The 13244-nt window shown below is 36.4% G+C and overlaps 1 protein-coding gene across 1 annotated transcript in view; it reads left to right on the top strand.

Annotated features, from left to right (window-relative positions):
* PLEKHA7 (pleckstrin homology domain containing A7) overlaps positions 1-13244 on the top strand; it is a 113774-nt gene that overhangs the window by 24619 nt on the left and 75911 nt on the right. The window lies entirely within an intron of this gene.

Here is a 13244-nt window from a genome sequence, read left to right on the forward strand (position 1 = left end):
TATCTTTAAATCCACTAACTTCAGTATTTTTTATGAAAAACTTGGCTTTTTCCTTTGCTTGCACTGTTCTGTTTTTTTTTTTTTTTTTTTTTTCTTCTCATAATGAGACTATTATCTTCCGAAGCCTCACTCTTCCTTATAGTTGTGCATTGGACCAATCCCATTAGCAGTGGAATTTTGATAGAGCTTTGCTGCTTCTGTGGCTGGAATAGGTGTTATGTAAGCCTGTGTATCGAGTAAGGTGAGAGGTTTCTCGAGAAATAATAATTCTACTAGAAACCCTCAGTGTCAAGTAGATGGGCTTCGCTTATAAAGCTACTGTTCCTTTGATATGGTAAATGTCTCTTTATTGTGCATTAAGTGTATTGCTTAGGAATGAAGATACTATTGGTTTGTTTTAATCATTTTTTTGTTAACCCTCAAAGTAAGGTAGGGATAGGTTTTGTTTGTTTGTTCCCCCCCCCCCCCTTTTTTTTTCTCTCCTTGGTGTAAACTGAGAAAATGGATGGTAACCACCTTCCTTACTGTAGATCCTGAATAAAATTGTCATAGATAGAAAGAACAGCCAAGACAGGAGACAAAATAGCTAAGGAAATGCTTAACTTCTTTCAGAAAATGTCCACTTCTGGCTATCAGATTTTGGGAGAAACACATTTGTTTGCTCTGTCCAGGAATGCCAAATTATGCTGGCTGTAGCATTCCAAAATGTCCTGCACCTTAAACTTCTAGAACTAAAATGTGCAAACAGCATTGAAAAGGGTAAATTTTTCCCCTGTGTTCCTATCAGTCTATATTTTATCGGGAATAAATTGATTCTTTTTTTCCTCCTTTCCTTCCTGCATATTTGATCTTTCAGTCTTTATCAGTCTAGAAGCAGGGCAAGTGGCTATTTATCTTCAGTTTGACAGAGCTACAAAATTACTTCCTTTAAACAGTAGATAACTAATCCAAGGTGATGTAAAACTGCGAGCTGTTAGGCTTTTTAGACATATTTAGGCATGCCTAGGATACTCAGTTAAGTGAATAAGAAGTGAATTAAGATGTGCTTCCAATGTTCAAACTTGGCATAGGTGTTCTCAATGAGAAACAAGTGGGGGTTTAGTGTGCTTAATGGCTGCAGATGTTTGAAAAGCTCTTGCTGGAACCGAGGAGAAGCAAAAGATGGTACCACTCAATTTCTTGTCCTTTGTTCTTTCTTGTCTTTTTTCTCTCCTCCAAGATTTGCTGTCCCTTTGGATCAGTCAGCAAATCTGCACCTGCATTCTCTTCCTAGCCCAGTCTTTGTGATGTGGGTTGCCTTATACTTTTGGGGATTTTACAAGCAGTCAAACTTTTTTTTTTCCGGAGCACTTAGATTCTCACTCTTCCTTGTAAAAATCTATGTGGTCATTTAGTACTTCATCAGAATGCTTTATCCTGCCATCAAGAGGAAATTGCATTGTAAGTAGTTGCTTTTATGCATTGGTACTCACTGTTTAAAACAATTTTAAAGTAAGACTGCTGAAGCTATTTTGCATTTACTTGAATGTGCCTACAGAATTATTAGCATATTTTGGATAATTAAATCAGTTTAAATCCATTTGGGAAATAAAGGTGAAAGTCTGAGTAGGTCTGGTGTTTAGGTTTCTATTTTTTGTGTTGCTTTTGTATTTTAAGAAACTCCATGTTCAAGCACTATGTACAGTTTTAAAGACTAATAGCTCACAGAGTGTCTGGTATTCTATCTGTAATTTCTTTATAGTACCAATCATGTCATGCATGAGGGGAAATGTTTTATTGGTTGGCAGCAGTCCAAGAGAATTTTATTTTGTGCGAGTGGTGTGTGTGTGTCCTTAAATACTTCTACAGCCATTGTAATTTTAGTTTGAGCTTCTTAAAAAATATTTCTTTCTCCACTAAAAGCATAAACATTATGAAAAGTTTGATGAGATGTTGTTGCCCTGTATTCTGTAGCTGTGTATTTAACAGGCTGATTATTACGCTGTGTGGGCTGTCGTTCCCCGAACCCCCCCCCCCGAGTTTATTGTATTTATCGTTCTCTATCCTTATAAAAGTATTCTAGCTGCCCTAATGTAATTGTTTTAGTCACTATAAGAACAGAACCTCCCAAATCTTTTCCACCCTTTCCCTACGGAGATGATACTGATGCTTCCTTGGATTCGTTTCATCTAGGCGACCCATCCCAAGCAGGAAAATAGATGCACACAGAATCACATGCATGCTGTTTATTATTCTTGTTGCTTTTTCTTTAAGGACATTGATTACACAGGTGAAGTGAAATTTAGACTGTTACGTTGTTATTAGCCCTTTGGAAATTTGAAAATTGTATCAGCTTTTATGCCTAACTCTTTTTTTAATCATTTCTGTGTAAAGATTGTTCTGTTCGCCAACCTCCCAATTACCGCTTTTGTAAGGGAGGAAGACAGTTAGTCTAATAGAGTAACTTCGGAGTAAGTTTGAGGCTTTTAACTTGTTGAAATTAAATGCTGGGGAAAAGAAAGCTAATTTGTCTGTGGTGGAGGTGGTCATCTATCGTGTGATTTTTGTACTATAATTATCAAATGTTGTCCTTTAGATATTAAAAGCAGCTTGCAAGTGGTTGTGTATTTCTAGTCAATGAAGTGATTCAGACTTTAAAATAATAGTAAAGAAACTAAACAGGGCTTTCCACCAAGACAAAATAAAACTTTGGCATATTGAGAAAAAAAAATTCCATAGGTGTGTTCATAATTTTTTGCACCCTGTTAAAGAAACAAATGTCTTTGTTTCTTTAGAAAAGGCATTTACAAAGGCCTCAGTGTGATGGGAAAATTTTGTGTTATAGATGATTCACAAATTCTAAAGGTGTCAGGGCAGAAAGCAGTTATGATGAACAGAAGCTGCAGCTAAAGTACTTTGGAGATCACAAAAGAACAGAAAAAAGTAGGTCCTCAGGATGGTGAAGTCATGACAAGGGCAACTGGAGGAGGCTGGATTGTTTGAGTAGGAGGAAAGCCAGAAAATGATTGTCTGCAAATATAACTGTGCGAAGCTTCGGTCGTCTCAGCAGTAAGAGTTGTGTAGCCAAGAATTAATGTAGAGATTTAAGTAAAATAATTTAACCTGAGTAAAGTAAATTTCTTTTGAAAACTCAACTCAAAGAGTTACTTTGGCGTGGGATATTTATAGTCTTTATTTGAATAAACACAGGAATGAATAGTAGTGTTAAATGGATGTGGTCATGCTAGAGCATCTCCAGAAAAAAGTAGTTTTAAAGTCTGTATAAAATCAGCCAACATTAAATGATCCTACTTGCATCGGATGCATAAAGAAAGCTCAGTAAGTTTTGTTTCTTTTAAGTCAGTCTGAAAAAGCGTGAATGCAGTCCTGTGCCACGTGCTCTAGGTGACCCTGCGTGTGCAGGGGGGTTGGACTAGATGACCTCTAGAGGTCCCTTCCAACCTTAAGCATTCTATGATTCTAAAAATTCTGGAAACCAATTGTAGTACTTTTACAACGTGTAGATGGGTAGAAATAATGATGGCATGGTAGGCAGTACTCTGCTCTGATCTCCTCCCCTTCCTTTCCTTCCCTAGGCAGGAAGAGAGGAGTTGGAGGCATTAATGGTGTGTTTTTTTTTTTCCCCCTTGCCTCCCAGTAGAGAAGGAGAGCTTGGTCTTTTTAATGACTGTGCTTCTCTTTTGAATGCTTATCAATGCTTCAGGCTTAGTCACGAGAATGGTTAATGACTGACTGAAGCTGATGGTCCATAAACACTGCTATGAAAAAGTATTATCATAGGTATGTATTGCGTAGTCCTTGCTAGAAGATTGCAAGGATTCATTTCAAACCTTCTGTTCCTCCTGTGTTTTTAGGTACCAAATTCTTGCGATAACCTAAGAATCTTGTTGTAATCTCTTAACCAGTCTTTGAGTTTTCTGTCCTGTAACTTTAAATGTGCAGTGTTTATTTACTGCCATTTTTTCAAAGTCCATTTTGTGATTAGAATACCTGTGTGGAAGTTGAGGACTGTTATCCGAAATAATTGGGGCATTTGTGTTGGGAATTCCTGGCACACGCAGTTAGTGCTGCAAGAGCCTCGCAGGACTTGCATTCCATGCCTGGGGAGGTGCTGACCACAGAAGGGTAGGGATCTTTTTTGCTCATTGCAGACTTGCCTTCAAACTAATGATCGATTCTTATCAAACAGAATAAATATTTTTATAATTTCAGAAGTGTTTAAGTAGGTTTTATTAAGAGTGATGAAGAGGGTGAAAGTATTTCTGATACCTTCTAAAGTTATTAGACTGCTTTAGCAAACAGAAGCTCAGTTACAAAGTTCAATGGAACTGTGCCTTATCTTAGAATATATCTAATTACTTCTCACAATGACTAAGTTGTATTGTTTTCCGGGTTTGAACCTACGTCTTTTGCTGTTTCTGTCTTTGTCATTCTTAGGAGAAGCAATAGAGCTTTTTGCTTTTCAGCAGAGAACCTACAGTTACTTAGCTGTTGTAAGCATTTATTTCACAGGATTTGACAGATGAATCAAAATATAGTTAATGACTTTTATTTGCATGTATGTGTGTGAATGTATGTGTGTTATGGGAGGGCCTGGTCATGTTGTCTGTTACTTTGGTTTTGGTTTGTTTAGTAATGCTTCCCATGTCCTCAGAAAGCACACAGCCCCCCTTTCCTTGCACTATATCCCTAGTACTGTTAGATGTTTAATTTTTGTGGTTTCTATAAAACTGTGTTATTTTAGAATTCTCTGTAGACCATTTAAGTGTGACTCTGAATAGGTATTATATACTACATTATTTCATAGTTAAGCTTAATATCTTCCATTTCAAGAATGTGCATTATAATGGAAATCAAAGGGGCATAACAATTAAAAGGATTCACAAGCGTTATTTTTCTTTCTGAGATGAAAAATATATGACAAAATATATCAAAATTAAATAAATAAAATTATTTCCTATACCAAAAAAAAATGAAGTCTGTAAAATATTTAAATTTCAAAGACTATGTTAGATACAGCTCTAGGGCTTTTTTTTGTCATGCTGAATTACCATTTACTGGCATATGGAGTGATCTGCTAAATGAAAATGTTTTGCTATATAAATTAAAAATTCTAGGTGCAGTGAACAAATATTAGCATGATGAATAGTGCCACTTGATTATTAAACGTTTTTTTAGGGGGGCTGGGATGACAAAAGCTTGTTTAAAAGTTTTGTGTGCAACCTTCTTGTCTTACAAGCAGAAACACTCACCCTGCTTTTAGAGTGGGAACAAATCAGTAGAATTCACTAGACTTAATACACAAACTGATAGATGAGTTTGGTCTGTTTCTTTTTAATGTTCAGATTATAATAAATTGTTATAAGCAAATAAATAATCTTTAATTGATTTAAAAAAAAAGTTCTCATTTTTTGTCCAATTTTGGGGATCAATTTGTTGATTTTCATTTATATAAGCTTTCTTTTCTATTTTTTTTGCTCTTTTTCTTTCTTCATCCTTCTAATGACCTTCAACTGGTTTGAATATGCTGGAGTCAAATACTGGCAATACTAAAAATATTTTATCAAGAATATTTCAGATTACGTGTAACAATGACATTAACTGGATGCAAGCCAGCTCTGATTCAGAAGCCTTTATTAGAAAAGCTTGTTTTGGAAGTGTTTTTCTTTATCATCCTGACTTAAGGAGTTTGTATACTCTACAGCCCCTTTCTTGTTTGAGGCACATTGAATTACACACATTACAAACTTTGAAATGACTGAGTTTCATTTTTGTTAAATTGTAAAACTTTTCTGTAAAGTGGTATGTGATTTGCACAATTTACAAAGCATTACTCGTGGTTTGTTAGTGATTTTTGGATAAGTTTTTATCAAGGCCCTTAAAGTAGGTGTACTAGCCTCAGACTTCTTTGGTGCTGTGTGGGGGGTGACCCCACTGCTTGGTGTATGCTGCAGAGGTGCGGAAAGAGGCATTCAGCCCTTACCCACCTGCTTCCAAAGCCAGCAAGAAGGAACTGCCAGAGCAGACAAGAGTTGTGTGCTGTAACATGGTGTCACAGCCTGCGGCCTGTGAAGCTTTTACTTTCCAGCAAGAGGTTTCTCCAATTAGCTAGTGCATGACTGATGGCTGACAATGAGTAATGAGTATGACTGGGGCCAGAAAATGTGTTTTCTCTGTGCTATGCGCAAGGGTCATGGGACTGATAACAGTATTGCTCTAGTAACCTTCAACAGAGGACCTACTTCACAGCAAAGGAGCGTTTATGGAATAGAGCAGAATTGGTTCTGGTACCTACCAGGGCTTGTCTGTGTTCCTCACTGTAATGCTGGGACATGAACAGAGTGGACAGAATAGAGTGACTTGATGTAGAATTAGAATTTGTCAGATTTATGCGTTAAACTGCATCATAACTGCATTTAGCAGGAATGACTTTTGCCATAATGCTGCTTAGAGGATCTTGCAAATGAGGGCTCTGTTGTTTTTTTAAGCATCTTTACAGCACGTCAAGTAGTAAAGCAGCTAAAAGCTATTTTAAGTTTGAGCTGAAAACATCTGGGTTTGTTTAGATGAGGATTTTGTAATATGATAACTTTTGTCGTAGGTTGGAAAAAATACCTTAAAAACCTATGGCTTCTTATTTATAGTAAAAATGTCTGGAAGGACTAAGTAGTAAGCTTGACACATCAGTCCCAGTAACTCCACTGTAAAATGACAAATATTTAGAAGTAGTATCTGATTTTGTTTCAGATAGACTTTTTCTAAAGCTGGTTTCAGACTTTGACAGAAGTGTTCAAGCCAGATTTTTTTTTGTTTGTTTCTTTTTAATGCAACTAGCAAAAGAAAGTATACTTTGTGGAATTCTTCCAACTCTGCTATACCTTTTGAAGTTCATTTTACGTCAAGTAGTGTTTAGCTTTTTAGTGTATGTGCTTTTAATGACCGATTCCTGGCATGGTGATTAGAAGATGTGAAATTTAGCCTCTATTTGGGGAACAGTTAGTCCTAAGTCAGGACTGGTGTTCTGTTTTGCTGTTACTTAAACTAAAGGATTTTCGCTTTAATATTGAAGATTGTTTAAGATTTGCAGCAGCATGGGGTGAAATAGAATTGCCTGCTTTCATTTATGACATCTTAAAATTAGCAGAAATGTATCTGTTCCTAAATTAAAGCTATAGCTTTATCTTGCAGTTCATTGTACTTCTCTATCCCTCAAGGGGCTTAATGTTTTATAGAAATAAAATCCTTATATTTCAGAGAGTCTAATCTTCAAGTCCCTCTTTCTTCTGCTTTATGGAGTTTCATCTCCTCTTCCAGCCTGCAGGTTGCGGAGGGGAGTGTGGTGGCATTTCAGTGCAAAAGATGCCTTTCTCAAAAACTTCCCATGGTATGCAACTTTCATTTCAATATTTTCTATTATGGCTTCTGAATATTTTTGTTTACTATGTAAAAGTCTAATTAATCTTTGACTCTGGATGAGTTTGGGGACCTCAGTGATAGCATCCTTTATCAGTTTGGATTTTGGCATTCTTCAGTCTTGTAGAATGAATGCTTCTCCTGTGTTTCATGCAGAAAGGAAAAGCTCTTTTAAGTTTTTTAAGGACCGTTCATTATATTGAATATGTTTGTGTATTTTCTTTGTAAAGATTGCTGTTATTTTCAAAATCCATCTAACATTTTTTCTGTACCTCCTATTTTATTTTCTATGTGTTTTAGTGTGTATAATGCATTTCTTGGTGGTCAGGAAAAATACTGAATACAGCATTTTGCATGGGAGGAAATTACTGATTTATGGATTTATGTCATTGGTGTTGCAATAATTTCTTCATGACACTTCATTCTGTCCTTATGTGGATATGAACATTTTATATGTATTTTGATATATCATCATAAAACTGTCTACAATGGGACTGCTTTTACATACTGATTTGATGAAGTTAATTTAGATTCCAGTTATGAGATTAGTCAGTTTCTCTTTCAAGCTGCCTTTTTAGTCTTTCTTTTTCAATTAATTTACCAATGACATTACCTCCCTGAAATACCTAAATATTGTCATGAGCTTTTTACTGCGTTTAAAAACCAAACAGCCTAGCTTTTAAAAGTGCAGTTACACCTCAGTTACTGTAGTACTTACATTTTTTCAACTAGCAGCATTAAATGCTGTAATCACTAGCAGGCCAGTTGCCTTCATTGAGGGCATTTTGAATTCCGGAATGCATCGTTTTTCTGCCTTGATCTTATTTTCTTTGTTTTGTTTTGTTCCAGTTAAGTAGTAAGTACTACACAGTCTGCTAGGCCAAGTAATACCCCGTCTTTTTTTTTTTTTTTTCCCTAAGTCTGTTGGCACTAGAATGTGGAAATAAAATTCCAACAATTGACTGCAGTTTGGAATGAAACCCATTTGTTTCTCTTATTGGTGGTGCTTGGCAGGTAACGGCAGGTCCCAGTAGTAGTTCTGTACTAGAATCAAGCTTGCTTGTGGAAAGAAGTCAGAAGGGCACCAGAGACGTGGTGTGTATCTTTGTGTGGAGCTGTTTTTCTGGTCCTTACCAGATTTTCTCTTCCTCTCTCTCCCTCATACCCTTCCCTTTTCTCTTTGCAAACTACTGAACTGGTCTGATGATTATTAATGAGGAATTCTACCTCTGTAAAGATCATTTTAAATTCGGGCTTTGTCTGCCAATATATTGTGATCTCACTAACTTCCGTCATTAAATGCTACTTAATGCTGTCTGCCCGTTAAGAACTGTGTAGTTTCCAGCACACTTCAATATTTTAATGGCTTCTGTGTTTAAACTGAAATTTCAGGCCAGCGATGCTTCTGCTAAGAGCAGGAGACAAAAAGCTCCATTCTGAATATTTCCACACTTTTTTTCTCCCCTCAGAATGCTACAACTATTTTATTCCTTTATAAATCTTTTATCAAAGGATTTCAGTACTTAATTACACACAAAAAAAGTTTCACCTGACATTATTCTTTTGCTGCCAGTGAATATTTTCCTTATTACATGGATAAGCTAGGCAGTAAGGAACCAAGTGACTTTTGCAAAACAGCATAGCAGGTCAGTGGCAGACTCTTAAGACTCCTGATGTGTAAGCCTCTACTCGCACAACTTAACACACTCTCTTCAGCTAGTAAATCAAATTGAAATCCTGGTTGGGACTAATCAGAACTAATCTGTGATAGGACTTACTGCGTTAATGTGCTAATGGGGTCCTAACATGCTGTGATTGTCAGTGTAGGGAGGGGCCAAAGAAAATCAGCAGACACACAGGATAGAAATCTATTTGTTTTAGGGTAATAAGCCCGAGATGACTTGTCAGCTCCAAGCACAGCAGCATAGCTGAATGTCTTATATGACCCTGTCCCCTGTGTAGAGAAATAGGCCTGAAAACCATTGACACTTACCATAATAGCAACAGGTTGTATGTATATGAAAGGAAGAGAAAATTCTATCATGATGATAGCCTCTTCCACCTAGCTGAGGTTCTCTATGTGTTTTTTGAGGTTATTTGTGTTTGGAATTAATACTCTGTGCCAACATGAGAGAATTTAAAAGATTTTTTTTTTCCAAGACTGCAAAATTTAGCTGTTACCTCAATATCATTTGTACATTTTTCAAGCTTTATCTCTGCAGCCAGGAGAGAGATAAAGACTTATGCAAAATTATTTGCCCAAAAGCTTGTTTGTTTTCTACCATATCAGTTGGGCTAATCAATTAAATGAGTTTTCTGGGCAAACTTTCTCCTGGTTGTGATATTCTGACACTTTTGTAGGACTTCAGAAATGGGTGCTTCCTAGGTGCCACAGTGGCCTGTGGAATCTGCGCATTAGTCTGCATGCAAGAGCACACTGTGTCTGCTGTGAGCAGTGGCCTGGGATTCCCTTGGTTGGAGCCAGCAGAAGTGGGCAATTACTTTGACTGAGCTCTGTGTTTGAAAATTTGCAGAGCTAATTGGTAAGCATTTCCACTTTCCTGAGGACTAAGCCCTTATTTTATTTTATTTTATTTTATTTTATTTTATTTTATTTTATTTTATTTTATTTTATTTTATTTTATTTTATTTTATTTTATTTTATTTTATTTTATTTTATTTTTTCTACTGTTTTATCTCTGTGTAAAAAGCAAGTAGCAAGTCCCCCAAATAAAGAACCTTTTTCTATACCCTGACAATAATAGGTAGGCGATGTAAAACCATTGTGCAATTAAACAGTAAAAAATAGTTGGTTTAGTCATAGAGTCTTCTAACATTATATCTGGATTTGAACAAGAAATCAAACATCACCTTGCAGAGATCAGATTTGTTTGTAAATTTAAGAGAAAATTAAGGTGGAAGAACACGCTCTTATTCTTTTAAGTCAGACTTTAACAGTTGTCTGAAATGGCTACAAAGTTTTGTACCATTGCCTTAATGAATAAGCAAAGTGAAACTGATTTAGGTTTTTCCTGAAACTGAGTGGTAAAATATAAATAATATGCCACAGTGTGGATGCATTAAATACAGAATTTTAATGTTCTGCAGTGCAGTTACCACAGTTAATGAAACAAATTTTAAATCTGTATTATTTAATATTTTGCTAAAACTTACTTTCTCATGTGAGGGCACTGTACCAATTCTTTACTGTAAGGTTAGTGTTGATATGAAATCATTTAATTATGTTTGACATTAATCGTAGCACTAGGCTGTACTAGGGCTACTCACATTTCTTCCTGCTTTTTCCACTGCCTTTTCCTTTCCTAAGGAATGCATGCATGAAAAGAACTTTCATGTAATTTATTGTATTGTATATCACAAGAAATCTTGTGTTTGATATTTGTTTGGTCTATTTATGCTATAGTAGAATATTACTGGAATGCGTGCATGCAACTTTGTTCCTATGTTAAATAGCTTAAGTACTGTGGTGTAAAATTCCACCTCCCATCCTTGCCTCCTGCCTTCCCATAGTTGGGGGTGTAGTGTGATACGGTTCTTTTCTAGCAGAAGGGAAAATGATTTTCATGCTGCGGTAATGTGCAGCAGTGTGGTTTGATGTTGCTCTTAAAACAGCAGTATGCATTATGTATTTAACTGGAATAAGACAAAATTCCCATTAAGGTCAAGGTCATGGATCTTATGCATTTTCAAGGAAATACTCATCAGGGCTAAAATCATGTTTCACCTGCAGTTGCGGTCTTCGTTAGCCGGTAGGAGGGATTTGCGGCATAGGCAATAAGTTCTGCTGCTTGCTGGCTGCCTGCCAAAGCAGGGCTGCCGTTTAAGGCAGCAGGTCTTTCTGCCTTTCTCCAGCCTGAAAGGCACAGTGCTTTCAAGAAGAATGCGATGTGGGATTTTGCGAGTCAAAGACGACAGGCTGTCCTTGCTTTACTGAAACAACAGCACGTTTATGATTTTGTCGTGTGTGATGTCATGAGGGTGTTGGCTTTGAGGAATTTCACTGTTGAGGAAGCAGTTTAATGTGCAGTCAGAATTTTCGGGACCTGTGAATGTGCACTTGGTTTCTTTTTAGTTAGCTCCGAACAAATGTATGGATGGATACACAGAGACACATTTTTTTTGGAAAGGAGTTAACGTGTGGAACATGGAAGTGATTTAAGTGGATATGATACCTGAAGACATGTCGAGTCAGTCTGGATTTTCGAACTCTGTTCCTCTACCAGGATATCCATTCTACCAGGTGTCATGCAGGTATATTGTGTTTTAAGTTTTATCTTTTAATGCACTTGCATATAGCTGTAGCATGGTGCTTGTATTGTGAATAGAAAAAAAAAATGCTTTCTTAAAAAAAGTGTGTGTGTGTGTGTATATATATATATATATATATATAAAATTAAGGAGGTGAAAAACATATACAATTTTTAAGTGATATGTTCTTGATAATTTGATTTTCAAAGTCTGCATTTATTCAAAGCATATATTTTGATTTGTTAAGGTACTAAATGTTTTGAGAATGTTGCTACCTGGAAGAATTAAGTTGTAACCTCAGATTTTTAAACTGAGATTTGTATTCTGATATTTCAGTCATTTGTTAGGAGTTAGATATGTTCGTAGGAATTGTATCACCAAGGTGTATGGAAAGCATGGATCATTTTGAGCATTTTCCTCCAGAGTTACATAAGCTGAATAAAGACAGATATTTCTGCTGTGATTCTGCTTTTAAAATTTGATAATTCAAAAAAATGTGGCCATGTAGAAAGGTGATAAATGCTAATGTAGTGGTAAAACTTAATGCTACAGCTTCTTATTGGTTGCATCTTTGGTTCAACAGCCCTATTAAATTATCTTTCCAGGAGTGCTGTAGAACAGTTTTATAGGGAAAGGATTGAATTTTAATGAAGAAATTACTGTTTCTACTGCGGAAGACTAATACTGCATAGTAATTGGAGGGAATGTGTTACAATGTCTTTGTGGCTGAAAGCTCTCAGGTTTCCGGCACACCTTACTAAAGGAATGTAATCTGTTTATTGTGTCTGAAATGTGAAGTCCTGCCTCTCTGATGCAACAATAACAAAGGGAGGAGAAAATCGCAGTTGGAGCTGGAGTTTTGTGCTATTACTCATCTTTCTGTAACACATTTGGAGCTAAGTTAATAATTAGCATGTTCCTATCCAGAGAATGTACCCAGCGGATAATCATCATACACTGCCGGCTGTACAGTGGTGCTTGTTTTGTAAAGAAACAGTGGGAAAGAATCATTGGTGACTACAAGTAAAGGTACTTTTGCGTGTTGTTCATTTAACCACTTTTATCTGTGATTCTTGGAAAAAAAACTGCACACTTCTGTATTGGTATCTCAGCTTTCCCTGAGGAAAGAAAAGTCAGTAGGACTATGAGGCGGTCTGGTCAAAGGTACTAGCAGGGTTTTATTGGAACCAACGTTAGCCATTTAAGGTCAACCTCAGTGATTGCTCCTGATTGTTGTTCTTGGCCTTAATTTTGAAGGATGCTGAAGTCTACTTGCTTTTTTCTTTTTTCGTAGCTTTTTAAATTCCAGTAGAAATGGATAGGTTGATACAAGCACAAGCCTTCTTTTGCCAAAGGTATTTTAGTCAAGCATTCATCTTTTCTTTCCTGTTCCTTGATACCAAAATGTCCAAATCTACCTCCTAACCCTCTTGTGTGCACAGTTATTTTCTGAACAGGATGTTATCTCATGAGTGAGTTCCAAGTCCTCACCTTTCTGTTGTGAATAAAGATAAATTGAACTGATCTTATGTCTCCCTCTCACTTATCTGTTCTTGTTTTTT

The sequence above is a fragment of the Tinamus guttatus genome, unplaced genomic scaffold, assembly GCF_059628265.1.
Source record: "Tinamus guttatus ecotype Peru unplaced genomic scaffold, ASM5962826v1 Tinamus_guttatus_pri_ptg000524l, whole genome shotgun sequence".
In the NCBI taxonomy this organism is placed as follows: domain Eukaryota; kingdom Metazoa; phylum Chordata; class Aves; order Tinamiformes; family Tinamidae; genus Tinamus; species Tinamus guttatus.